This window comes from Monodelphis domestica, chromosome 3 (assembly GCF_027887165.1).
Source record: "Monodelphis domestica isolate mMonDom1 chromosome 3, mMonDom1.pri, whole genome shotgun sequence".
NCBI lineage: Eukaryota > Metazoa > Chordata > Mammalia > Didelphimorphia > Didelphidae > Monodelphis > Monodelphis domestica.
Genome location: NC_077229.1, coordinates 109701238 through 109712577, shown reverse-complemented (window position 1 = coordinate 109712577; position 11340 = coordinate 109701238).

Sequence of the window (11340 nt, the reverse complement as noted above, 5' to 3'; positions counted from 1 at the left end):
GACAAGCCAATATAATAAAAATGACCATCCTACCCGAACTCATCTATCTATTTAGTGCCATACCCGTGGAACTTCCAAAAATTTTTTTTTACTGATTTAGAAAAAACCTTAACAAAGTTCATTTGGAAGAACAAAAGATCAAGGATATCCAGGGAAATAATGAAAAAAAAAATACAAAGGAAGGGGGTCTTGCAGACCCAGATCTCAGACTATATTATAAAGCAGCGATCATCAAAACAATTTGGTACTGGCTAAGAGACAGAAAGGAAGATCAGTGGAATAGACTGGGGGCAAGCATCCTCAGCAAGACAGTATATGACAAACCCAAAGATCCCAGCTTTTGGGACAAAAATCCACTATTTCATAAAAACTGCTGGGAAAATTGGAGGACAATGTGGGAAAGATTAGGTTTAGATCAACACCTCACACCCTACACTAAGATAAATTCAAAATGGGTGAATGACTTGAACATAAAGAAGGAAATTATAAGAAAATTAGGCGAACACAGAATAGTATACATGTCAGACCTTTGGGAAGGGAAAGACTTCAAAACCAAGCAAGAATTAGAAAGAGTTACAAAATGCAAAATAATCTGGAATACATTAAATTAAAATTTTTTGTACAAACAAAACCAATGTAACCAAAATCAGAAGGGTAGCAACAAATTGGGAAACAATCTCCATAAAAACCTCTGACAAAGGTTTAATTTCTCAAATTTATAAAGACCTAAATCAATTGTACAAAAAATCAAGCCATTCTCCAATTGACAAATGGGCAAGGGACATGAACAGGCAGTTCGCAGCCAAAGAAATCAAAACTATTAATAAGCACATGAAAAAGTGCTCTACATCTCTTATAATCAGAGAGATGCAAATCAAAACAACTCTGAGGTATCACCTCACACCTAGCAGATTGGCTAACATGACAGCTATGCAAAGTAATGAATGCTGGAGGGGATGTGGCAAAGTAGGGACATTAATTAATTGCTGGTGGAGTTGTGAACTGATCCAACCATTCTGGAGGGCAATTTGGAACTATGCCCAAAGGGCGATAAAAGAATGTCTGCCCTTTGATCCAGCCATAGCACTGCTGGGTCTGTACCCCAAAGAGATAATGGACAAAAAGACTTGTACAAAAATATTCATAGCTGCTCTCTTTGTTGTAACCAAAAATTGGAAAACGAGGGGATGCCCGTCAATTGGGGAATGGCTGAACAAATTGTGGTATATGTTGGTGATGGAATACTATTGTGCTAAAAGGAATAATAAAGTAGAGGAATTCCATGGAGACTGGTACAACCTCCAGGAAGTGATGCAGAGTGAAAGGAGCAGAACTAGGAAAACATTGTACACAGAGACTGATATATTGTGGTACAATTGAAGGTGATGGACTTCTCCATTAGTGGCAATGCAATGTCCCTGAACAATCTGCAGGGATTTAAAAAACACTATCTGCAAGCAGAGGATAAACTGTGGGAGTAAAAACACCGATGAAAAGCAACTGCTTGACTACAGGGTTGGAGGGGATAAGACTGAGGAGAGACTCTAAATGAACACTATAATGCAAATTCCAACAACAGGGAAATGGATTCGAGTCAACAACACATGTGTTAACCAGTGGAATCGTGCATCGGCTATGGATGAGGGAAATGTGGGGGGAGAGGGGAGGAAAAGAAAATGATCTTTGTTTTCAATGAATAATGTATGGAAACAACCTAATAAAATAATGTAAAAAAAATTTGTTGTTGTTTTGTTTGTTTTTTTCCCCTCTTTTTTAATTACCTTTTGATGATTCTCTTGATTTCTGTGGTTCGACATCGGATTTTATGTTCAGGTATAGTCTTTTATTTATGAATTCTTGGAACTCTTCTGTTGTGTTGAATGACCATACTTTCCCCTGTAAGAATACAGTCAGTTTTGATGGGTATTTTATTCTTGGTTGTAGACCTAGTTCCCTTGCTTTCCAGAATATCGTATTCCATGCCTTTTGGTCCTTCAGTGTGGATGCAGCCAGATACTGTGTTAACCTCACTGTGTTTCCATGGTATCTGAATGGCTTCTTCTTGGCAGCTTGTAATATATTTTCTTTCATCTGATTGTTTTTGAATTTGGCTATAACATTTCTTGGTGTTGTCAGTTGGTGATTAAATACAGGGGGTGATCTGTGGATTCTTTCAATCTCCACTTTCCCCTCTTGTTCTAGGATCTCAGGACAGTTTTCCTGGATAATTTCCTCTAATATTATGTCCAGGCTTTTTCTTTTGTTGTGGTTTTCTGGTAGTCCAATTATTCTTAAATTGTCTCTTCTTGAAAGATTTTCTAAATCGTCTGTTTTGTGAATGAGATGATTCACCTTTTCCTCAATTTTTTCATTCTTTTTGTTTTGTTTTATAGTGTCCTGCTGCCTTTTGAGGTCACTTAATTCCATTTATTGTATTCTGGTTCTTAAAGATTGGATTTCCTCTCTGGCTTTTTGGTCATCCTTTTCCCTCTGGTCTGATTTTCTTTGAAGATCATCTTTCATCCTCTTTACCTCGTCTTTCATCTCCTTTGCTTCATCTTTCATCTCCTTTGCCTCATTTTCCAGCTGGTTGATTTTGGCTTTCAATACACTATTTTCTCGTTTTAGTTCAAGTGCCTCTGTTTCCAGATGACATATCTTAATTTTTAAGTTCTTTTCCCAATTGTCATCAGCCTCTCTTAGTGGTGCTTTGAGTTCTTCCACAGCATGTATCCAATTCGCTGTGATTTCTGGTTTATTGTTTGCTGATCTCTCCCCCTCTGTTCCATTTGCTGAATAGTAGCTGTCTGTTGTAGTTTCTTTCTTCTTTTTCTGTTGTTTTGCTCAAATTCACCCCTTCTTTACTTCCCGTATTTATCTGTGCTCTTCTTCCTCTATTTTTTTTTGTTTGTTTTTTGGGCACTTCTATCAGTCTCCCCTCTTGGAGATTTAACAGATCTCTTGGTGTAGTCTTTGGGGAAGGGTTGTTGGGGGTTTGAGCTTCCCTGTCCTCTGAAGGCTTTTGATTGGCTTAAAGTCTAGCAGTTATTGAGGTTGGGTGGGGAGCCTGGGCTTCCCTGTGTTCTGGAGACTTTTGATGGGATTAAGTTCAGCTTTTTTTGGGCTGAGTTTGCTCTGAATTCTACACTCCCCCGATGGCTGGAGCAAATATGGAGGATCTCCAAAGCTCTGGCCAGGCTGCCAGGTGTATGCTCCTTCTGGGCCACCATCTTGACTCCGCCTCTAGGTTTCTGTTCTTTCAGAAGACCCTGCTCTCTAAGGGGGGAGGGGTCGTGGCCTCCCTGGGCTCTGAGGGCTCTTGATGGGATTAGGTTCACCTGGGTTGGGCTGAATGAGCCCGGAAGCAAAAAAAAAAAGAAAGAAAGAAAGAAAAAAAACCTTTTTTCTACAGTCTGTGTTGAGTGCCCTGAGACTAGCCCAGGTTACTTTCAAGGAATGCCCTTATGGAGCAACCCCTTTTCTGGCCCTGAGGTCTTTGTTCTTTTGGAAGACCCTGCTCTCTAAGGGGGGAAGGGTCCTGGCCTCCCTGGGTTCTGAGGGATCCTGATGGGATTATGTTCAGCTGGTGTGGGCTTAATGATCCCCGAACCAAAAAACCTCCTCCTCCACAATCTGTGTTGAATGCCCGGAGACTGGCCCAGGTTGCTTTCAAGGTAAGCCCTTCAGAGTAACCCCTTTGCCGGCCCTGAGGTTTCTGTCCTTTCAGAAGCTGAGGGCTCTTGATGGGATTGGGTTGAGCTGGTGCCCTAAAGCTGGAGCCTCCCTTGAGACTCAGATGGAAGGACCCAGCCAGGGGGTTACAGGCTTCCCCCTTCTCTCTATGTTTCCCTGCTGTCTGTGTTGGGCACCCTGTAGACTGGCTCAAGTTGCTTTCAAGGTGAGTCCTTCAGAATAGCCATCCCTGAGGCCCTTTTGCTGGCCTTGAGGTTCCTGCTGCTACCATGGGCTCAGCACTCTGGGTTGGAGGGGTGGGTCTTGGGACCTTCCTTATGCCTACTCCTTAGATCTGTGTGATCTAGGGTTCTGGCTTTTGCGGGGCTGTACCTTTTGATCCAGGTCCAAGACGAGGGTTTCCCAGGTCTATCCTGTTGTTCAGTTTGGATTTCGGTGTCCTGGGAGCATTCAGTTTGTGATTGGTAAGGAAGGGATTGCAGAGGTCTGAACTTTTGCTTCCTCTAAGCCGCCATCTTGACCGCAAGTCTCCTCTACTGTGTCTTTTTATAGCATCACAATACCATAGATTTACAACATGAAGGAATTTATAAGTTCATCTAGACCAGGGGTCCTCAAACTATGGCCCATGGGCCACATGCAGCCCCCTGAGGCCACTTATCTGGCCCCCATCACACTTCTGGAAGGAACATCTCTTTCATTAGTGGTCAGTGAGAGGAGCACTGTATGTGGCAGCACCACAAAGTGAGGCATTGCTCATGTACTGCACTACTTCTGGTGACATAATCCTTTGTGTGGTACCTTGTACTGAGAGTAACTGAATGAGAATGAAGCACTGTGCAAAGGATTATGTGGCTGATCAATGGAAGACATAATCATGGTGAGCAGTGATCTGGGGGAGGGGATTCCGCACTGTGTATACTGTTGCCTAATATAGTGGTTGTGGTGATGGACCTTTTCAAGGTATGATGGGCCCATTATAGCTATACTGGGCTACACTGTAGCCTCCACTATCCCAGACAGTGATATACAGATTTTTTCGTAGTTGTTTTTTTTTTTGTATGCCCCTCCAACAGTCTGAGAGATAGTGAACTGGTCCCCTGTGTAAAAAAAAAAAATTGAGAATCTCTGATCTAGAACATCTCTCCTTATATATTGCTCCAGACCTTGACTTCCAGAAAGGTTAATTCACTTTACCCAAGGTCACAAAGGCAAATAAGTAGTATTTGGATTTTGACTCAGATCCCGGGATTCTGAATGGAGAAGGAAATTAAAGTTCTGAGGTAAAGGTAGATGTAGTCATTGTCTAGAGAGGCATAGAAAGATGGGAGACCCCTATAGCAAAAAGATTAGAGCCCCTAGAAGAAAAATGGCATTGTTCAGTTTTTACCAAAACCTTTGATAGTGCAGCTTATTATTTCTAGGCTAAATTATGATTATTAAATCAAAGGACTTAGAGCTGAAGGAATTTCTTTATAGAAGAGGAAACTGAACCCCACATAGGTGGATTTCCCTAATGCTACCCTCAGGGTAAGCAGTAAATTTTGGATTCTAAATCAGCTGTTCTGATCCCAGATATCCTCTGTTTTGATCCCAGATGAATCATAAGCCTCATTGATTCTTTGACCTCTTGGGCACTTGATTTTCACATGTAGCTCCAATTCCTTATATAATGACTTCTGTTTATTTTTTTTTTCTTAATCAGGACTCTGACTTAGATCCAATCATTGATTCTAATTTGAGCTCTTTCTCTAAAATCCGTGATCAATTTAGTCATTGACTATTCTGGGCACCTAAGGGACAAATGACAGTTTTGGTTGCCACTGCCTTCTTCCTTGAAACTCACTTAAACAAATCATATCAGTGGATATACCTTATCTCTGAATAGGTCTAATTCACTGACTTTCCTCTTTGACGTACTTTGTCCTTATGTACCAAACAATGTGTCAGGTACTGAAGGAGGTCTAAAAGATTAGATAAGACACATTCCTCTCTCTTTTCCATAGAATGATATCAATAGACTAGTTAGCTTTTAATCAGTACCCAGATGCATGAGCTAGAACTATTAGGCTCTATCTACAGGTTTAGGTGATTACACTAGGGCCAATTCCCTTCAATGATTTAGGTTCCCAGGCAGAACCTGCCCACACCACACACCAGGATACAACCCAAAGCACTGTCCAACCAGGGCAATAGATGATGATGTCATCTCTGGGGATCTATGGCCCGCCACCACCCTTGCACACACATTTGAAATGAAAATATTGCTCTTCTTGCATCCACACTATATATCTTTCTCTGCTTGGCTGTGAGCGGCTTTCCCAGAGATAATGACCCTGGCCTTCAAGAGCTGCATTATTCAGCCCAAGCCCTGGCGAGTGCTGCCTTCTTGAGCTGCTGTCTGCCTGACTTCGGAGGCCTAAATTACTAGTAAACAGAGATGGATGGCCAAGGGTTCTTCAGTGTAAATTGATTCTCCGCCTGGCACTGTTATTTTTTTTATCCTCCCCCCCCACCTTCTCCCCAGTGATCATTGAAAAACACTCTTTCCTCTGCATAATAGCACAATTCACTACCTGCCTGATGGGAAGCAAAGATGTATATCTAATCATGGATTAATGGTGCTGGAAAGTGAATAGTCTTCTAGAAGATCTTGCCCCAGCTGGCCAAGTAAATAGGGGAGGGGGGAAATGTCAAGGGAATATGAAAACTCCATCCAGAACTCTCTGTCCTCTCTGCCTCCACTATACAGATGATGGCTGGAAGCAAGCAAGGGAGAGCAGGTATTTATAGCTCCCACTCTATTTGGAACTTGGTCTCTAGTTAAATTGGAGTCAGAGAATTTTAGAATCATCTATTCATAGACTTTGGATTCCTGAATTAAAATCTCAGAATCTTACAGACACAGATTCTTAGAACCAGAGAAATTGTGATCATATACTCTTAGAATTCCAGGATCATGGAATCTTTGAATCTTTGAATATATCAATGAACAACAATCATTACAGAGAAGTCTAGGTAAAGGAAAGAGCAAAAAAATACTGGGGGAAGTTGCTGGTAGCAAATAATAACTGGAGTGGGTGGCAATTTACCATAAGAGGCTTGTATTTATATTTCTATAACTATATTCATATTGTTCTATTTGGTGAGAAAGGCAGCTTGGCATTGTGTCTAGAAAGTTGAACTTGGGGTAAGGGAGACCTAGTTTCAAATTGTGCCTACAACCCATATTAACTGTGTGACCCTATGAAAATCATTTAAGCTTTCAATTCCCTAAGCAAGACTCTAAGACTATGTATGACAAGGCAAATGGTGGATTGCTTTGGGAGATGGAATTGCCTTAGTCAATGAAATCATAGACACTTTCCTATCTCCATTTCTGTCTATTTAGATATGATTCTAAGGGCATCGGATTTCTAATAATTTGAAAACCGCCACTATCATCACCTCCTAAATCAGCCTCTCCATCTCCATCATGATTATATAGTTATAGAGATGAGAATATGCAGTTTGATGATGTATGAGATTTAGAGGGTATCAAGTCAGGTCTCCTGAGGGCTCCCTTATCTTTGAATTGTTTAGAGCTCTTTAGGTGGTTTAACTTGTTAGATGACTTACCTAGAAAAAAGTGTATCATGTTTGTGTTTTCTGAGAGGTATGGCCTCCATGAATGCCATATAATAAACATACTTACTATATGTTATATACTGATTTATAAAAATAAATGATGATGGCAAGGTACATAAATACAAATAGGATAACCCAAAAATACTGGTATCTTCAGTGATGAAGTGAAGCTCAAATGTGAACTTCCCTTCAGGGCCAGGCAAAAGGACACTAAAGAGACTCTTATTATAAAAATAAAATATTTATATGAGGATAAAAAAGGATTTCTAATTCTAAGGGATTCTAAATCCACCCAAATAAGTTCCCTGGTTCTGTAAGGAACCACTTCTCCTATGTTTCACAGGCTATAGTACTCCTACCTGATCTGACTAACCCAAATTTATACTATCTAAATAAAAACTATCACTATTATCCTTCTAATTCTTAACTTTGCCTTCAAATTATAAAATAGGAAAGACTAGCTGGTTGAGTCTCAACAAGAGTCATTAGGACTCTGAGTCTTTTAAGACTCAGAGTCCAAACCAAAGACCAGGTTTTTCTTTGGTCTTCTCAGAGTTAAATCAATCTATAAAAACCACAATAGATAATCAATAGTATTCCCCAAGTTGAGAAAGGAAAACACTAAGCTCCTTCAGATCTTTCCCTTAGACAGAGAGAGAGAGAGAGAGAGAGAGAGAGAGAGAGAGAGAGAGAGAGAGAGAGGCAAAGATATTACCTTCTTCTGCCTTGAGAGGGAACCCCTGAGTGTGTGTGTCTCTGCCAACTGCCAGAGAGAGTAATTGACACAGAAAAATGATTCTGTTAACATCTGAAATTAACATGTTCTCTCAGCACTGCTTGCAACTCCAGTTTTTTCTCAAGTCAGCACTTTACTTTGTATCCCTAAACTAATAAAACAATACTTATTTTCTAATATCATCCTTACACTTATCAGAGTCAGGAAAGGGTCAGCATCCAGCCTCTATAACTTGCCTTTAATTAAACTGTTCCCTTTACCTAAACTACTTCAAAGATCCAAGATTGAAAGAATATTTGAGGTCATTTATTCCAATGTTCTCAGAAAAAGAAGGATAGAGAGGCAAAAGTTAAGTTTCTTGCCCAAGGTTACAATTCTAGGAAGTGGCAAAGCTAGGATTTGAACTCAGGTCCTCAGATAACAAAACCAACATTTTCCACTTCATTATAATTGTCTCCTTTACATGGTGAATTCTAACTCATTCTATTTCTCATTTAACTTCCCATCCTTAGGCCACCTCTACCATGAAGACCTCCCTAGTCCTCATCATCAGCATATGACCTAGATTTTCTGTGACCTCAAAGATCACTAAAATATCATTTTCCAAAGTGTGTAAACCTTAACATTTCTTAGACTTATGAATGTTGGAAATTTCCCCATTGGGAAATTTCATACTTGAAAAAATTCCTACTGATAGTAAGAACTCTATTGGAATGTGAAATTCCTTGGCATGGGAGGATCCTTCTCCTCCCTACTTAAGACTACTTTAGGACAGAAACCTTTTGCTAAACAATGGAAAGGGTTTTGACCTATGCTTAATCATAGAACAGGAAGTTCTTTGAGTCATGATTGGTTTTAGAATTGATACAATAGAGATACTTGGAATGACAGAACCAGGTCTTGGAACTTACAATCTCCACCCTACTCAGTCTAACAGGATTTAGGAAGGGCTGCAGCAAAGATCAAGATTTAATTATTTGAGAATATGACCTTCAACAGACATGTGCAAAGGAAACAAACCTCTGGGCGGTCCTGGGTTAAGCTAGAGCCACCATTGGCACAGGGGAGACATCAAAAGTGATTGGTAGATGTGAGAACTGACGGGAGGGGACTTAGATGGTGTCCTTAAAGATAGCGAGGTCTGAGGAGAAGAGGAGGTTTTGCTCTGGGAGGAGGTTTTGCTCTGAGAAGCTTTGCTCTGAAGGAGTCTGAGAGGAGAGAGGTCCTGGAGGGAGAGCTCCTGGAGAGGTCTGAGAGGAGGGCTTGCTCTGAAGGAGGCTGGAGGTGGAGGCCCCTGAGACGGTTTCTCCATTTTGGTCACGTGAGTGATAGGGGCTGATCTCTTTTCTTTGCCTCAGCTATCTAAGGGCTTGGGCCTTTGGCCCAGCCTAAACAGAGGGGGTATTTAAGCCCTATTCCCTTCTCTCCACTTTCTCTCTCTCTCTCTCTCTCTCTCTCTCTCTCTCTCTCTCTCTCTCTCTCTCTCTCTTCTCTCTCTCTCTCTCTCTCTCTCTCTCTCTCTCTCTCTCTCTCTCTCTCTCTCTTTCTCTCTCTCTGTCTCTGTCTCTAATACCTTTCTTCCTCCTGTTTGTAATTAAAAACTCCATAAAAGTTTGACTGCTGACTTGAGTTTTCATTTAGGAATTACATAGCTGAATTCCTTGGCGACCTTAAATTAATATATATCAGTCTTTTAAAGTGATTTCCTTGTCACAAGTGCTTACTATGTAGTTTTATGTATTATAATTATCTATTAATGGCTTAGCTATGCGACTTTAAGGGCCATGAAGACAAGCACCATGCCCTATCTTATATTTGCATTTTTCATAGCAACGGGCACAATGCCTTGCTTACTGTAGATGATTAAGTAATAGTACATAAATGAATGAATGAACAAATGAATGAAAGAATGAATTAATATGTCCTATTAGGTTTGCAAGTGAATTATATGGAAACAGTTTAGTGCAATCTCTAAGATATAAGAAGGCCCAGAATTGGGGGCAACTGGGTGGCTTGAGTGGCTTGGGAGCAAGGCCTAGAGATGGGATGTTCTGGGTTTAAATCTGGACTCAGACACTTCCTAGCTGTGTGACCCTGAGCAAGTCACTTAACCCCCATTGCTTAGCTCTTATAACTCTTCTGCCTTGGAATTAATACACAGTAGTGATTCTAAGAAAAAAGGTAAGGTTTCTTTTTAAAAAATGGCTCATAATTCACTAAATTTCTCTGAGACTAAGGTGCATATTACATGCCTAATATATCTGAATGAAGACTTTTCCAAAGTTTGTGTCTGAATAAAAGCCATTACTTCTAGTTGAACCAGAGATATTCTGAATGCTACATTTGGAGGGTACCGGAGATTGTCTAGTCCAACCTCCTAAACCACACAGGAATCCCTTCTACAGATTTTTCAATAGGTTGCTATCCAGCACTTATTTCTTTTCTTTTTTTAAACTCCTACCTTCCATCTTAGAATAAATACTATGTATTGGTTCAGAAACAGAAGAGCAATAAGGGCTAGACAATGGGGATTACATGATTTTCCAGTGTCATATAGCTAGAAAGTGTCTGAGTCCACATTTGAACCCAGGAACTCTCATCTCTACACATGTGCCTCAATCCACTCAGCCACCTAGCCGCCTCCTGTCCAAACTCTATTTTACCACTTTGAACAGTGGGAAACTTATGTCTTTACCATACTACCTATTCCATTCATCTACACAACATTTGATGATTATTTAGAGGCAAATTATATTCTTTCTACCTCACTTATCCATATCAGAGAAAAGATTAAGGGGAAGGAAAGGGATCACACATTCATTAAGTTCCTACTTACAGTATAAATAGTGTTATGTTAGTAGTATAGTGTAGCTAGTTAGTACAATGGATAAAGTGCCAGATCTAGGTATCAGGAAGACCCATTTTCATAAGTTTAAATTGGCCTCAGTTGGCAAGTCATTTAACCCTGTTTGCCTCAGTTTCCTCATCTATAAATCAGCTGGAAAAGAAAATAGCAAATCACAGGATCTTTGCCAAGAAATCCTGAAATGAAATCATGAATAATTGGCCATAATTGAACAACAACTGAATAATGACAACTTACTATGTGACAGGCACTGTACTAAGTACTTTAAAAATATTATCTAATCTCATCTTCACAACAACCCTGGAAAATAAATACTATTATTTTCCTTATTTTACAATTGATGAAATTGAGGCAAACAGAGGTGAAGTGACTTACCCTGGGCAACACCAAATAAATCTCTGAGTCTGGATTTGAACTC